Consider the following 18,008-nt stretch of genomic DNA (forward strand, 5'->3'; position numbering starts at 1 on the left):
TGCTGCACATCGCGTTAGCCTAGCTCCCATTGTCAGAGCTGATCCATTTGGGTGGAGTGAAGAGCGGACTGAGGAGAGATTACCCTGAACAGTTTAGCCACGCTGGATTTAGCTAGCCATGTGCTGGCGCTAATAAGTGATAAGAGTGGGCCAGTGCCATTGAGTCGGTCTGGCCCGGCAGATAATGGAGGCCCAAGCAGCACTGACCTCAGTGGAGACAGCAGGTTGGTCCAGTCTGGTAGAACGGCGAGACCAGGGGCCCTACACATGTCTGAGCTGACAGCTAATCCTGAATAGCAGGGGCCCTGGCCCGCCTCGCTCCAGAGCACTACATAAGAGGCAAGAGGAGAAATACACTGCTCCAGAGATCCTCATGCGGGGCTGACAGACATGAGATGAGAGAAAGTCTAACAGTGTTTGACAGCGACACTACCTCCTGAGAATGAGGAGGGAAACAGGAGTGTTGTTGTGCTCTCTTCCTCTTCGCTATGCAAGCCCTGTAAGAACCGACGCTGGAGTAGAGAAGCAAGTACGGGGAGTGAATGTTTAATATTGCATAGACATGGAACAGGACAGGAACAGCGTCAGAACCGGGTAACACAACGACATACGACCATTAAGGCTGAAGCGGGGAACAGAGCTGGGGAACAGACAGATATAGGGGAGGTGATGACACAGGTGATTGAGTCCAGGTGAGTGGAATGAATGGCTGATGTGCGTGACGAGGGAAGCAGGTGTGCGTAATGATGGTGGCAGGAGTGTGTAGTGCTGGGCAGCCTGGCGCCCTCGAGCGCCAGGGAGGGAGAGCGTGAGCTGGTGTGAGAAGCCCCTTGTGTTTATGACACATGTGAGGGGGTTGACATGACAGGACATGTTCCAGCACAAAGTCCTACATGCGTCAAGGGGACCTAAGGACTTGAAAGAGTCTGCCACACAGAGGACCAAATATTGCATCTTGCTGTGAACAAAGACACCTTTGTGAGTGATACTGAGTGATACTGAGAAGCCTTTTCTAGAGCAACACTGGCCGTGTGTAACCTGGATGTGAAAGCCTGTGAATGCCTGGGTAAGAGTGTGGTGGAGCGATTGCAGGACAGGGCAGAACTACAGGTGGAACAGACCTGTGGGGATGAGATGCAATTTTCACTCCCATATTACATTTCAGCTCCCGGGACAACTATGAAGGATTACCAGAGCTGAATCTATGCTTTGTTGTATGTGATACTCCAGTACTCTAACATTACAACAGCATCTGAGTTAGCTACAACACCAAGGGCGAGAAATTCCTTTGCCAAGAAAATACTGGCCATAAATCCATATAATATGACTGACATTCACAAGCTCAATTCACAATGGCTGAATGTGGCTACTGGATCTACTTAAACATTTAGGCTACGTAGGAACATAATGGTGGTTGCTACAGTTTTCCTATAGCCTTGAGAGGAGCACGTCACCACATTAGACAAAGGAGGTAATTACTGCCTTCATGCTCAAGAAAACACTCGGCATGCATCATTTCAATTCAGTTGCACTGCAGCAGAAACCATGAAAGGTCTTTCCCAAAATAGTTGAAGTTAGACCAAATAAACGGATACAAATTTTTAAAAATACATTTACACTATCTAGCAGTTGATAAGAAACATTGTCCCTTTTCTGGGAAGGGGATAGTAGTCACCATGCGTTAGCTGAGCTCTGAAAAGATGGATGGTCAAGTACTCCATTTTTCCTCTGATGTGTGGTATGTAACAGCACCCAGGGGACAGAGGTTGCTCTTTTCTCATCCTGTTTACAGAGCTTTGTTGAGGAGGTGAGAATACAGGTGTGCTGGGAAGAGGGTCTAGGCAGGTCTGAGGACCTTTGAGAGGGGCTCTACCTTTACCGCTGCAGTGACGAGCCTGGAGGTCGTTGACACTGATCATGTTCTGGATTAACAGGTGGGTGTGATAGTCAACACGCCCTTCCATTGGCAGATATTTACTCTTTGCTCTCTTCAAGTGGGGCCTTCCAAAGTATCGGTAAGTTGTCCACTTCATTGACTCTTCCCTCTTTTCCCACCTGAATCTAAAAACCTACAGCAGAAAACAATTTGCATTACTTATCTCAATGAGACTACCACATTTTAAAGCTTCACATGTAATCATGGTTTCCAAGAATGTGCGCTGTCTGAAATTCCCTCTGTTCCTAGTCTTCAGAGAGACGGTAGCCTGTCTGAACAGCAGGCCAATACTGGGAAATCAGGAGTGATGTCATAAAAAATGAAGGTAACTGTTGTATAGGGTGTCATGGGAGCGCAGAGGTAGACACTTATAAATATCCATAAAATGCTATCTGTGTGTTCCCTCGTGGCTTTAACTCTTGGCAAACAGCTTTGGTTGTCCTGTGCAGTTTGTATCATCTCAATAAACAAATATTCCCATCGAGCTCCGCTGCTCCTTTGTTGCAATGCAGAGATAAAATAGCTAGCTCTCTGATCACGGATCCTATCCCCCAATTTCCCTATGTTGCTGTCTTCTCCTTTATTGTTGTTGTGTGTTGGTTACATAAACCTTACTTTTTATTTATTTTTTTTTATTTCACCTTTATTTAACCAGGTAGGCTAGTTGAGAACAAGTTCTCATTTGCAACTGCGACCTGGCCAAGATAAAGCATAGCAGTGTGAACAGACAACACAGAGTTACACATGGAGTAAACAATTTAGCAAGTCAATAACACAGTAGAAAAAAATGGGCAGTCTATATACAATGTGTGCAAAAGGCATGAGGAGGTAGGCGAATAATACAATTTTGCAGATTAACACTGGTGATAAATGATCAGATGGGCATGTACAGGTAGAGATATTGGTGTGCAAAAGAGCAGAAAAGTAAATAAATAAAAACAGTATAAAAACAGTATGGGAATGAGGTAGGTGAAAAGGGTGAGCTATTTACCAATAGACTATGTACAGCTGCAGCGATCGGTTAGCTGCTCGGATAGCTGATGTTTGAAGTTGGTGAGGGAGATAAAAGTCTCCAACTTCAGCGATTTTTGCAATTCGTTCCAGTCACAGGCAGCAGAGTACTGGAACGAAAGGCGGCCAAATGAGGTGTTGGCTTTAGGGATGATCAGTGAGATACACCTGCTGGAGCGCGTGCTACGGATGGGTGTTGCCATCGTGACCAGTGAACTGAGATAAGGCGGAGCTTTACCTAGCATGGACTTGTAGATGACCTGGAGCCAGTGGGTCTGGCGACGAATATGTAGTGAGGGCCAGCCGACTAGAGCATACAAGTCGCAGTGGTGGGTGGTATAAGGTGCTTTAGTGACAAAACGGATGGCACTGTGATAGACTGCATCCAGTTTGCTGAGTAGAGTGTTGGAAGCCATTTTGTAGATGACATCGCCGAAGTCGAGGATCGGTAGGATAGTCAGTTTTACTAGGGTAAGCTTGGCAGCGTGAGTGAAGGAGGCTTTGTTGCGGAATAGAAAGCCGACTCTGGATTTGATTTTTGATTGGAGATGTTTGATGTGAGTCTGGAAGGAGAGTTTGCAGTCTAGCCAGACACCTAGGTACTTATAGATGTCCACATATTCAAGGTTGGAACCATCCAGGGTGGTGATGCTAGTCGGGCATGCGGGTGCAGGCAGCGATCGGTTGAAAAGCATGCATTTGGTTTTACTCGCGTTTAGGAGCAGTTGGAGGCCACGGAAGGAGTGCTGTATGGCATTGAAGCTCGTTTGGAGGTTGGATAGCACAGTGTCCAATGACGGGCCGAAAGTATATAGAATGGTGTCGTCTGCGTAGAGGTGGATCAGGGAATCGCCCGCAGCAAGAGCAACATCATTGATATATACAGAGAAAAGAGTCGGCCCGAGAATTGAACCCTGTGGCACCCCCATAGAGACTGCCAGAGGACCGGACAGCATGCCCTCCGATTTGACACACTGAACTCTGTCTGCAAAGTAATTGGTGAACCAGGCAAGGCAGTCATCCGAAAAACCGAGGCTGTTGAGTCTGCCGATAAGAATTTGGTGATTGACAGAGTCGAAAGCCTTGGCGAGGTCGATGAAGACGGCTGCACAGTACTGTCTTTTATCGATGGCGGTTATGATATCATTTAGTACCTTGAGTGTGGCTGAGGTGCACCCGTGACCGGCTCGGAAACCAGATTGCACAGCGGAGAAGGTACGGTGGGATTCGAGATGGTCAGTGACCTGTTTGTTGACTTGGCTTTCGAAGACCTTAGATAGGCAGGGCAGGATGGATATAGGTCTATAGCAGTTTGGGTCCAGGGTGTCTCCCCCTTTGAAGAGGGGGATGACTGCGGCAGCTTTCAATCCTTGGGGATCTCAGACGATATGAAAGAGAGGTTGAACAGGCTGGTAATAGGGGTTGCGACAATGGCGGCAGATAGTTTCAGAAATAGCGGGTCCAGATTATCAAGCCCAGCTGATTTGTACGGGTCCAGGTTTTGCAGCTCTTTCAGAACATCTGCTATCTGGATTTGGGTAAAGGAGAACCTGGAGAGGCTTGGGTGAGGAACTACGGGGCGGAGCTGTTGGCCGAGGTTGGAGTAGCCAGGCGGAAGGCATGGCCAGCCGTTGAGAAGTGCTTATTGAAGTTTTCGATAATCATGGATTTATCGGTGGAGACCGTGTTTCCTAGCCTCAGTGCAGTGGGCAGCTGGGAGGAGGTGCTCTTGTTCTCCATGGACTTCACAGTGTCCCAGAACTTTTGGAGTTGGAGTTACAGGATGCAAACTTCTGCCTGAAGAAGCTGGCCTTAGCTTTCCTGACTGACTGCGTGTATTGGTTCCTGACTTCCCTGAACAGTTGCATATCACGGGGCTATTCGATGCTATTGCAGTCCGCCACAGGATGTTTTTGTGCTGGTCGAGGCAGTCAGGTCTGGAGTGAACCAAGGGCTGTATCTGTTCTTGGTTCTGCATTTTTTGAACGGAGCATGCTTATCTAAAATGGTGAGGAAGTTACTTTTAAAGAATGACCAGGCATCCTCAACTGACGGGATGAGGTCAATGTCCTTCCAGGATACACGGGCCAGGTCGATTAGAAAGGCCTGCTCACAGAAGTGTTTTAGGGAGCGTTTGACAGTGATGAGGGTGGTCGTTTGACTGCGGCTCCGTGGCGGATACAGGCGATGAGGCAGTGATCGCTGAGATCCTGGTTGAAGACAGCGGAGGTATATTTGGAGGGCCAGTTGGTCAGGATGACGTCTATGAGGGTGCCCTTGTTTACAGAGTTAGGGTTGTACCTGGTGGGTTCCTTGATGATTTGAGTGAGATTGAGGGCATCTAGCTTAGATTGTAGGACTGCCGGGGTGTTAAGCATATCCCAGTTTAGGTCACCTAACAGAACAAACTCTGAAGCTAGATGAGGGCGATCAATTCACAAATGGTGTCCAGGGCGCAGCTGGGAGCTGACGGGGGTCGGTAGCAGGCGGCAACAGTGATAGACTTGTTTCTGGAGAGAGTAATTTTCAAAATTAGTAGTTCAAACTGTTTGGGTATGGACCTGGAAAGTATGACATTACTTTGCAGGCTATCTCTGCAGTAGACTGCGACTCCGCCCCCTTTGGCAGTTCTATCTTGACGGAAGATGTTATAGTTGGGTATGGAAATCTCTGAATTTTGGTGGCCTTCCTGAGCCAGGATTCAGACACGGCAAGGACATCAGGGTTAGCAGAGTGTGCTAAAGCAGTGAGTAAAACAAACTTAGGGAGGAGGCTTCTGATGTTGACATGCATAAAACCAAGACTTTTTCGATCACAGAAGTCAACAAATGAGGGTACCTGGGGGCATGCAGGGCCTGGGTTTACCTCCACATCACCCGCGGAACAGAGAAGGAGTAGTATGAGGGTGCGGCTAAAGGCTATCAAAACTGGTCGCCTAGAGCGTTGGGGGCAGAGGATAAGAGGAGCAGGTTTCTGGGCATGGTAGAATATATTCAGGGCATAATGCGCAGACAGGGGTATGGTGGGGTGCGGGTACAGCGGAGGTAAGCCCAGGCACTGGGTGATGATGAGAGAGGTTGTATCTCTGGACATGCTGGTTGTAATGGGTGAGGTCACCGCATGTGTGGGGGGTGGGACAAAGGAGGTAACAGGGGTATGCAGAGTGGATCTAGGGGCTCCATTGTGAACTAAAACAATGATAACTAACCTGAACAACAGTATACAAGGCATATTGACATTTGGGAGAGACATACAGCGAGGCATACAGTAATCACAGGTGTTGAATTGGGAAAGCTAGCTAAAAACAGTAGGCGAGGCTAATCAGCTAGCACAACAAACAGCAGGTAAAATGGCGTTGACTAGGCAACTGGGCCGACAGATAAACAAACAAGCAGAATGGGGTACCGTGATTAATGGACAGTCCAGCGTGCGTCAGCTATGTAGCCAAGAAATCAGTGTCCAGGGGGCAGCGGTGGATGGGCAGGGAAGCTGGGCTGGCGAGTGTTATCCAGGTTTTTTTTTATTTTTTATTAAATTTATTTTTTAAACTAACAATGACTAAATAGCTTGTAGCTAGTTAGCTGGTTAGCGTCTGGAGGTTCTTGAGTGTGTCATAAAAATAAATCAAAATTAAAAGTGATAGCGAATCCGTATCACAGTGGGTGAGGCAGGTTTCCGGAAGGTATAAACAAATAAAAATCAAAGAGAGATAGAAAGTAAATGGGTTCAGAAGTGTTTGGGATGAGGTGAGTCAGATGGTTAGCAGGCCTGTGCTAACAAGCTAACAGTTCGTAGGCCCGGGCTAGACAAGCTAGCCGTTAGCAGGCCGAATAGCAAGTAGGGAGATAGCGAGGGCTAGAGAGCTAACCTTTGGGGGACGTCGCGATGGGGTGAGTCTGTTTATTCCTCTTCTTGCGGTGGCATCGACAGACCGGTCGTGGGCCCGGGTAATTGTAGCCCAGGATTATGCTACAGGAGCTCTAGTGCGCTGGGTGAGCTTACACCTGAACACATTAGGAATTCCCTAAATAACTACGGCTGGGATGAGTGTGCTACCGAACAACACACACACACACACACACGGTGAGTGATCAGGTTCCAGAGTTAAAGCGTGTTCAGCCTTATCATCACTGCTAGCCATGTCCTAATCTGGTCCCAGTGGACCCAGTGAACCTGTACTGTACATCTCCTCCCACGGTGCTCAGAGGGGAGAGAGAACAGGAGAGGAGTCAGGCTCCCACCTCTCTGAACACACAGCAGTGCTGTATCATATGACACGCTTGTTGAACACACACACAGTCTCTTCTTCCCATGCATCAACTCTCTGTGCCTCTCTAATGGGTTAGTCTACCGTATGTTTCATAATAATCCCCCTTTCATGAGTACAGTTAAGCGGGGGTGATCGTGGGGCTGGCAAACTAATCAGTAAGGCAAACAAGTGTGCTCGTCTCTTTGGCGCCTGTGTCGTTGTTAGTTGTGCATTTAAGATGGCGGTTATAGCTGTCACGCATATTTCATGAATAAAGTTAGTCTTAAATACAGTCATCTGTGTCTGTAATTACATTGCCTTTGTTGGAGAGGGATGGTTGACTTGACTTATTTGCACACCTGTTAAGTAGCGAACCACAAAACAATGCGAATGAACCAGAAGCACAATTTGTTCAGTCCTTGTTCAGTCCGGAGACACATGGTGGTGAAGAGGAGCCGCCTGGCATGAAACACTTTCTCACATAGTTCAGAGTGAAAATAACCAACAGTCATGTAAATAGTTATTACATAAAACGCTGAAATGAGCTTCTCATTATTAACTCTCTTATTAACTCTCCCCTCCCTATTTATATGCTCAGTGTACAAAGAATGGGTGATTAAAAAAATACCTGTCGTGCTCGTTAGCCACTTAAGTAGCAGTCAGGTTGTCCCTGGCAAGCTGTCAAAGAATTTTACCGATGTGATTTCCATCACCAAAACATGTTTGTCTGTCAGTCAGGTTGGCTTGGATCACATGGAAAGTAAATGCTTGCAGACTAACGCATGACAGCACCAATCATCCCACGGAGCAGCATCCGCTATCAGGTTACAACACCCAAACAATGTGGATTTCTATACACAAGGCTTGAACGGCCGCCAAAACATTTTATTTCATTTAACCTCTATTTAACTAGGCGAGTCGGTTAATTAAGAACAAATTATTATTTACAATGCCGGCCGACACCGGCCAAACCCGGACGACGCTGGGCTAATTGTACTCCGCCCTATGGGACTCCCAATCACGGCCGGTTGTGATACAGCCTGGAATGAAACCAGGGTGTCTGTAGTGACGCCTCTAGCACTGAGACGCAGTGGCTTAGACCGCCGCGCCACTCAGGGGCCCCGGTGTACACACACACACACACACACACACACACACACACACACACACACACACACACACTTCATTAGCTTGCACACACATAACAAGCACACATTCATATACAATCATCATATACGCTGCTGCTACTCCATTTCTCATGTATCCTGATGCCTAGTCACCTTACTCCTATACATATCTAACTCTACCACTCCAGTATCCCTGCACATTGTAAATATGGTATTGGCACTGACCCAGGAACTGACCCTGTATATAGCTTACTTACTTTCTTGTGTTCTTCTCGTGTGTTTTTGTTCAACTTTCCTTTTTTATTTGTTTTTTGTAATACCACTGATATTGATTACAACATTGGGAAAGCGCAAGCAGGGGAGGCATTTCACTGAACTTGTGCACATGACAATACAACTTGAAACTTGCAGTGAGTGACTCATCCTCTCTAGTCTCGGACCATGGATGGTCTTTCCAACGGGGCGAGGTCAGTTGGTGTGTCAGAGGGCAGAGCTCTGTGGGGCTGCCAGGGATGTGCCTGATTATAAATACATCTCCTCTGTAGTGCTGAGCAGGGTTTGTGAGTAGGGAGGGGGCTGACACTGGTCTGCATGCAGAGAAAGAGGAACTGTCATTTTCCTCCACACATGCTCAGGGCTTCCGGATTTCCCAAGCTGCCCACAGACACAGAATTAATTCCCAGGGACAGAGTCAGGACTATAGGCAGGCAGCTCTCTGGTTTATTTGTGTTCCATTAAGTGGTCCAGTCTTGCCTACGCAATTGAAACAGATCAACACTGATGTCAAGTCACTCAGGGCAGGTCAAGGCACAGAACACAGGTGGGCCGGATGGAAGCATATTATAGGATACAGTAGTGGACTGGTTGCTTGGTGTGTAAAAACATTTTTACAGACAATAAATAGTTCACTGCGAACAACAACACATTCAAATCGAGTGGGGCTGTGAGGGTTATCGTTTCAGGAGGTGTTGTTACAGTTGATTGCACAACAAGAAGAGATTACTGTTCAATGTTTAATAGTTCATCTCTTCATTACAAAATATGAATTGGACCCATTTGATTTGGGATGTACAGTACCAGTGAAATGTTCGGACACACCTACTCATTCAAGGGTTTTTCTATATTTTACGTCTAAACTATGAAATAACACGTGGAATCAGGTAGTAAAAAAAAAAAGTTAAACAAATCTAAATATATTTGCTATTTGAGATTCTTCAAAGTAGCCTTGATGACAGATTTGCACACTCATGGCATTCTCTCAACCAGCTTCATGAGGTAGTCACCTGGAATGCATTTCAATTAACACGTGTGCCTTGTTAAAAGTTACTTTGTGGAATTTCTTTCCTTCTTAATGCTTTTGAGCTAATCAGTTGTGTTGTGACCAGGTAGGATTGGTATACAGAAGATAGACCTATTTGGTAAAATACCAAGTCCATTTATGGCAAGAACAGCTCAAAAGAGCAAAGAGAAATGACAGTTCATCGTTACTTTAAGACATGAAAGTCAGTCAATCTGGAAAATGTAAAGAACTTTTAAAGTTTCTTCAAGTGCAGTTGCAAAAACCATCAAGTGCTATGATGAAACTGGCTCTCATGAGGACCGCCACAGTAAAGGAAGACCCAGAGTTACCTCTGCTGCAGAAGATAAATTCTGAGAGTTAACTGCATCTCAGATTGCAGCCCAAATAATTGTTTCACAAAGTTCAAGTGACAGACACATCTCAAAGTCAACTGTTCAGAGGGGACTGTGTGAATCAGGCCTTTGTGGTTGAATTGCTGCAAAGAAACCACTACTAAAGGAGACCAATTAGAAGAGACTTGCTTGGGCCAAGAAACACGAGCCATGGACATTAGACATGGTGGAAATCTGTCCTTTGGTCTGATGAGTCCAATTTTTAGATTTTTGGTTCCAACCGCCGTGTCTTTGTGAGACACAAAGTGAACGGATGATCTTCGCATGTGTGGTTCCCACCGTGAATCATAGAGAAGGAGGTGTTATGGTCTGGGGGTGCTTTGCCGGTGACACTGTCTGTGATTTATTTTGAATTCAAGGCAAACTTAACCAGCATGGCTACCACAGCATTCTACAGCAATACACAATCCCATCTGGTTTGCGCTTAGTGGGACTACTATTTGTTTTTCAACAGGACAATGACCCAACACACTTCCAGGGGTAATTGACCAAGAAGGAAAGTGATGGAGTGCTGCATCAGATGTCCTGGTCTCCACAATCACCCGACCTCAACCCAATTGACATGGTTTTGGATGAGTTGGACCGCAGAGTGAAGGAAAAGCAACCAACAAGTGCTCAGCATATATCAGAACTCTTTCAAGATTGGTTGAGAGAATGCCAAGAGTGTGCAAAGCTGTCATCATGGCAAAGGGTGGCTACTTTACAGAATCTCAAATATAAAATATATTTTGCTTTGTTTAACACTTTTTGGTTACTACATGATTCCATATGCGTTATTTCATATTTTTGATGTCTTCACTATTATTCTATAATGTAGAAAATAGCAAAAATAAAGAAAAACCCTTGAATATCAATCGTTTGACTGGTACTGTACATTTACACTTTCCTTTGTTTGTCATCCTGGAAGCAGAGGTAATCCGTCATTATATCATGATGACTAAATATGAGTGGTGATCCCTGTAACTACAAATAACAAGACAACCACACTTCTGTCAGCAGGTATCAAATCTATCAAGCCAAAAGCAAATAGAGCAAGGATCTGATTTCATCCCCTTCAGATAAATTTAAGTGAGGAAGACACTTTGGAATGAGAAGCCCAGTTACTGGAACTCCAAGCCTTGATCTGAGGGGTACATTTAAAAATATATATATATATATTTAACAAATTTGCGAGTGTATATACCGATCTATAACGACGCATTACTCTGGGATGCTTTAGGCTAGAAATAAGTGGTAAAAAACACTGATGCACATAGGGATATCTATGACATTCAGAAGCTGAGATACGACCTTCCAGAGGCGAAGAGTCAAAAGATTGGACTTGGGAACCCCTGATCTATATGACCATGTAGACAGTAGGTTCCAGCTTACCTGGGTATGGGCTCTGAGGGGTCTGTGTCTGGGCTGAGCAGGAGGGTGTAGGGGAGGTGAGGGATGATGTGGAGAGGGGTGACAGGGACTGCGGAGTCCTGGTCTGGAGCAGGCGGAGGGACTTGACTCTGAGGGGCTGGCTGCTGCTGGTGCGCTGCTGCATCTACAGGCCACCCTGCCCACGGGACCAGAACCCATCCTCCTAATGCTGCTGGCTCTGGCCTGCTGGGAACACAACAGAAACATAATGGTTATTCCCTTTTCACAACACAGTTATCCCCGATCTGAGATGCACAAGTGCTAATAGATCAGTTCAACTCAGCTGTGCACTGTTCAATGTAGTCCAACGTTGTTGACAAGATCATTGTATATCACCACACAGAATACAAACAAACAACTTTTGATTTAGACTAGCTACGTCTTATAATAGAAAAGGCTCCAAAGATGCAAAGGTAAGTAAAGGTACCCTGCTCAGGCTGAGCCAGAGGTCAAAAGCCAAGAACTCTGATAACCATTTTACAGTGTGTCCCTTCAGAGTGAATGACACAGGGCCTACACAAAAACATGCACTGTATGTTGACACTCTCTCTCCCTCTCTCTTCCCACTCTCTCGCTGGCTCATAAAGATGTGAGTGTCATAAAACATCAGAGGTTTTACTTATCCACAGGTGTAGGGCATTAGCAGAGAAAGCGCCTGCAGGCCTGTGCGCGGGAGGGGGAGGGGGGTAATATCCTCCCTGTGCCCTACCCGGTTTACCAAATAGCACCGGAGGTGGGGGTGGTGGTCGGAGCCAGCTAGTCACCCACCAAATATGGTTTTTAGATAAGAGCAAACTGCACCATACAAACTAGTACTAACACAAACAATTTACAACTAAATAATAGTATTTTGCTTTGGGTTGATATACACGAGGTCTATGAAATAGTATACCTTATGTATGCATGTTATGGTTTTAAACCTGTTTAAGCTTAATAATGGATTCTAAATGTGAGCTCTACAAACCCAAACAAGGATCAAATTGCCCATATTCTTGGGTGAAATTGGTAAATGTATCATGTGACAATGGTATTTAGTGGGATGACCTGGGACATCCATCAGACTGGGCCTGACCCCTGACCTACACCTTCTATACAGGCCAACCTCCGCCAGGCATACAACCCATAACCTCTATTGAACAACACAGCATAACCACCACACGTCTTTAGCAGCTCAAAAGAAAAGCCAATCTATTGACTAAGCTACAAATTAGTACAGTTAACTGTTTTCCCGCATAAGATTGAACATTTCACACAATCTGAAATCAAAACTCAGATATGAATCTAGATATTATACAGCGATATTACAATCTCCTGTTCATGAGTGATTGGACTCTACTGGTGGGAGTTGCAGTCTGTTGTGACTATTTGATTTGACAGATCAGAGGAACAGAGCTGATCAACAGAGTTGGACAGAGTTGGAGACTCTATACATAAACCAGTGTCAGCTACAGTCAAAGCAGCTGTAGTACCCCAGGCCCCTACTGACCCTTAGCTCCTGGGTGACTGGCCTAGTCAGTGCTGAAAAGCTGACGTGCCTTTTCAGAAACTCGTTGAAAGAGGAGTCAAATCTGCCCTCTGTCCTCCCTGTCCCCCCTCTGTAATCTTGTGTCAAATTAGCATAATCCCTTCATTGACCCCAGGTGACCCACTCCTTGTCTCAGCCACTTGACACTAATACGAGACCTGTGAGGAATTACAGGAATGCACACAGACCAACTGGCAAGTGTCTTCACTGACATTTTCAACCTGACTGAGTCTGTAATACCAACATGTTTCAAGCAGACCACCATAGTCCCTGTGCCCATGAAAGCGAAGGTAACCTGCTTAAATGACTACCGACCCATAGCACTCACGTCTATAGCCATGAAGTGCTTTGAAAGGCGGGCCATGGCTCACATCAACACCATTATTCCAGAAACCCGAGACCCACTCCAATTTGCATACCGCCCCAACAGATCCACAAATTATGCTATCTCAATCGCACTCAGCACTGCCCTTTCCCACCTGGACAAAAGGAACACCTATGTCAGAATGCTATTCATTGACTACAGCTCAGCGTTCAACACCATAGTGCCCTCAAAGCTCATCACTATGCTAAGGACCCTGGGACTAAACACCTCCCTCTGCAACTGGATCCTGGACTTCCTGACGGGCCACCCCCAGGTGGTAAGGGTAGGGAACAACACATCCGCCACGCTGATCCTCAACACGGGTGCCCCTCAGGGGTGCGTGCTCAGTCCCATGTACTCCCTGTTCACTCATGACTGAATGGCCAGGCACTACTCCAACACCATCATCATGTGTGCCAATGACACAACAATGGTAGGCCTGATCACTGACAACGAGAAGACAGCCTATAGGGAGAAGGTCAGAGACTTGGTCGTGTGGTGCCAGGACAAAAACCTCTCCCTCAATGTGATCAAGACAAAGGAGAAGATTGTGGACTACAGGAAAAGGAGGACCGATTACACCCCCATTCTCATCAACGGGGCTGTAGTGGAACAGGTTGAGAGCTTCAAGTTCCTTGGTGTCCACATCCCCAACAAACTATCATGGTCCAAACACACCAAGACAGTCGTGAAGAGGGCACGACAAAGCCTATTCCTCCTCAGGAGACTGAAAAGATTTGACATGGGTCCTCAGGTCCTCAAAAGATTCTACAGCTGCACCATCAAGAACATCCTGACTGGTTTCATCACTGCTTGGTATGGAAACTGCTCAGCCTCCGACTGCAAGGCACAACAGAGGGTAGTGCGTACGGCCCAGTACATCACTGGGGCCAAGCTTCCTGCCATCCAGGACCTATATATCAGGCGGTGTCAGAGGAAGGCCCTAAAAATTGTCAAAGACTCCAGCCACCCTAGTCATAGACTGTTCTCTCTGCGATACCGTAGCACCAAGTCAAGGTCCAAAAGGCTTCTTAACAGCTTCAACCCACAAGCGATAAGACTCCGGAACAGCAATCAAAGGGCTACCCAGACCCCTCTTTTACACCTCTGCAACTCTCTGTTTATGTAAGTAAGCATTTCACTGTAAGGTTTACATCTGTTGTATTCTGCGCAAGCGGCAAATAACATTTGTTTTGATTTGATTTGAGACTTCTGGGCCCAGCTCAAAGATGTGCGACATGCTTTTGTTATGAGAGGGAGGCGGAGGCCTGTTTGCCTGCCAGGGAGACATGACATGGAACAGCTTGTCAATAGAACACTACACTACAATGAACAAAAATATAAACGCAACATGCAACAATTTCCAAGATTTCTATTGAATTACAGTTAATATCAGGAAATCAGTCCATTGAAATGAATTCATTAGTCCCTAATCTGTGGATTTGACTTGACTGGGAATACAGATATGCATCTGTTGGTCACAGATACTTTAAAAATAAAAGGTAGGGGAGTGGATCAGAAAACCAGTCAGTATCTGGTGTTACCACCATTTGCCTCATGCAGTGTGGCACATCTTCTTCGCATAGAGTTGATCAGGCTGTTGTTTGTGACCAGAGCATCCCAAACATGCTTAATGGGTGACATATCTGGTGAGTATGTAGGCCACGGAAGTACTAGGCCATTTTCAGCTTCCAGGAATTGTGACATGGGGCTGTGCATTATCATGCTGAAACATGAGGTGATGGCGGCGGATGAATGACACGACAATGGGCCTCAGGATCTCGCCACGGTATCTATGTGCATTCCAATTGTCATCGATAAAATGTAATTGTGTTTGTTGTCCGTAGCTTATGCCTGCCCATGCCATAACCTCACCGCCACCACGGGGCTCTCTATTCACAACGTTGACATCAGCAAACCGCTCGCCCATCTGCCTGCTACAGTTGAAATCGGCATTCATCCGTGAAGAGCAGACTTCTCCAGTGTGCCAGTGACCATCGAAGGTGAGCATTTGCCCAGTGAAGTCGGTTACGACGCCGAACTGCAGTCAGGTCGAGGACGACAAGCATGCAGATGAGCTTTCCTGAGACGGTTTCTGACAGTTTGTGCAGACATTCTTCAGTTGTGCAAACCCACACTTACATCAACTGTCCGGGTGGCTGGTCTAAGACGAACCCACAGGTGAAGAAGATTGATGTGGCGGTCCTGGGCTGGCGTGTTTTTTAAGTTGTTGTTTTTTGTGTACTTTTATGACATCCTATTGACATCCAATTGGTAGTTAGTTTTGTCCCATCCCTGCAATCCCATCCCATCCCGTCTTGTCCCAAGCTCTTTGGCCACGCACACCAGTGGTGAGTTTAGCATTGAAAAACAGAAGCATATGCAGAACAATACCTCATATTTATGGTAATATTTGGTGGTGGACCTTGGATGTTATGGGGCTATTTTGCATCCACTGGTCCTGGGGCCCTTGTTATGGTCATTGGCATCATGAACTTTACCTAGTGCCAGGACATTTTAGCCAAAAGCCTGGTTGCCTCTGCCAGGAAGCTGACACTTGGCCGCAAGTGGATCTTCCAGCAATCAATAACCCCAAGCACTAATCAAAATCCACAAAGAAAATTAACATTTTGCAATCTGTCTCAGGACTTGAACTTACTTCAACCCAATTGAAAACCTGTGGTTTAATTGAAGAGGGAAGTCCATAAGAGCAGACGAAGGATATCAAGGATCTGGAAAGATTCTGTATGGAGTAATGGTCTATGATCCCTCCCAATTTGTTCTCCAGTCTCATAAAACATTTTAGAAAAAGACTCATTATCAGTGTCATTATCCTCACAAAGGGAGGATGCTAGAGTATTGAAAACAGTGGTGCCAATAATTTTGACTCCGATCTTTTAGAGATTTATTTTTTTACTTGTTAAACTAAATCTTTCTGACCAATTGTATGAGAGGAAAATAATTGAATCACCCATTTTTTTGGAGCACACAATACAGCTCAGTATTTGTATAATTTATTTTATATTGCATTTTTATTTTATATAGTATATTTATCAAGGGTGCCAATAATTATGGACCTAACTGTACAAGTTGATAAAGGTTCCCATATGTGACAGCAGTCTGTGTGGGAAATTCTCTCTGCTGGCTGGGAGCCAACTCCTCTGGCAAGCAGATGACAGATAAACTTATGAAGTAGTAAAATCTCTTGAGCCGTCTCAGAGAAATGTACGGAGCCGTAAATTGTATTGCTGAGTGAAAACATGAAGTAACCTCAAATTGAATGTGGTTACCTCAAATCAAATCATGTTCCAAATTTAAACTGGTCTATAATTAATCAGTAATTGAAGCTTTGAATTGCAGTATGGAGAATAAGTTGCTCTTGCTGTGCATTCCACAGTTCAACGATACAGATGTGTCTAAATGGAGATTTAGACACCTGTTTCTGCCCCATCTGAATCTGGGGTGGGAAGGGTCCCTCCTTTGGTCCAACTCACACTTCCCTGCTGGGACATGCCCTTATGACTCCTCCACTTGGCCCCAGATCTGGAGGGGGCAGAGACCACATCAATAACCTAAAACCACTGAACGAGGCTAATTGAGACTGTATATAGAGACTATATTGACAATCTTAAAGCGAGTCTTAAATGGACTCCAAGTATTTGGTTGAAAGGGAATGTTTCAGTTTTTATTCAGATTTTGCCCCTTTGTGAAAGTCTAACTGTAAGCCCGAAGGGCTGTTTGAAAAATCTGCTTCCTATATGAATTCTCCAGGGAATAGGTAAAATCCCTACTTGTGTAATTTGTGACCTATTTTCTAAAAGGAGAACGGCAAATGCACCCAAAAGAGAACCGGACTCATGCATGTGTGTGAAACAAAGGTCAAACTAAAGCCCAAGATCCTCTGTAAGCCCTGGGAAAACAGCCACTGGTCTGTCTCATATAGCAGTGTTAGGCATCAGGCTTCATGTTCTCTCTGGGCAGTCACACTAACTGAATGAGTCCAAATGGGTCTTGAGGCTGTGTAAATCCAGCCCGTCATAAACACTTAGCCCTTTGTTAGGGTTTTACAGTTTAAAGGGGTTTATAATTGCTAAAGAAAACTTACACATGTTGAAAAGTTATGTGCTGAAAATCTGCAGGTGGTGGAGTACAGAATAGGTATTGTACTTTTATTTCCAACAGGAAAGGTAGTCATGAACTCGGTATTGTGTTTAAAAGTCCAGCCAACGCCTCAGTAGAAAATGTTGCCTTTCATTTTTTATTTTTTTATTTCACCTTTATTTAACCAGGTAGGCCAGTTGAGAATAAGTTCTCATTTACAACTGCGACCTGGCCAAGATAAAGCAAAGCACTGCAACAAAAACAACAACACAGAGTTACACATGGGATAAATAAAAGAACAGTCAATAACACAATAGAAAAAGCTGTATACAGTGTGTGCAAATGCAGTAAGGAGGTAAGGCTATAAATAGGCCAATAGTGGCGAAGTAGTTACAATTTAGCAATTTACACTGGAGTGATATACAGTTGAAGTCCTGCTGAAAGGTGAATTTGTCTCCCAGTGTCTGTTGGAAAGCAGAATGAACCATGTTTTCTTCTAGGATTTTGCCTGTGCTTAGCTCTATTCCATTTATTTTTATCATAGAAAACTCCCTAGTCCTTGCGAAGACAAGCAAACCCATAACATGATGCAT

The sequence above is a fragment of the Oncorhynchus keta genome, chromosome 22 (assembly GCF_023373465.1).
Source record: "Oncorhynchus keta strain PuntledgeMale-10-30-2019 chromosome 22, Oket_V2, whole genome shotgun sequence".
In the NCBI taxonomy this organism is placed as follows: domain Eukaryota; kingdom Metazoa; phylum Chordata; class Actinopteri; order Salmoniformes; family Salmonidae; genus Oncorhynchus; species Oncorhynchus keta.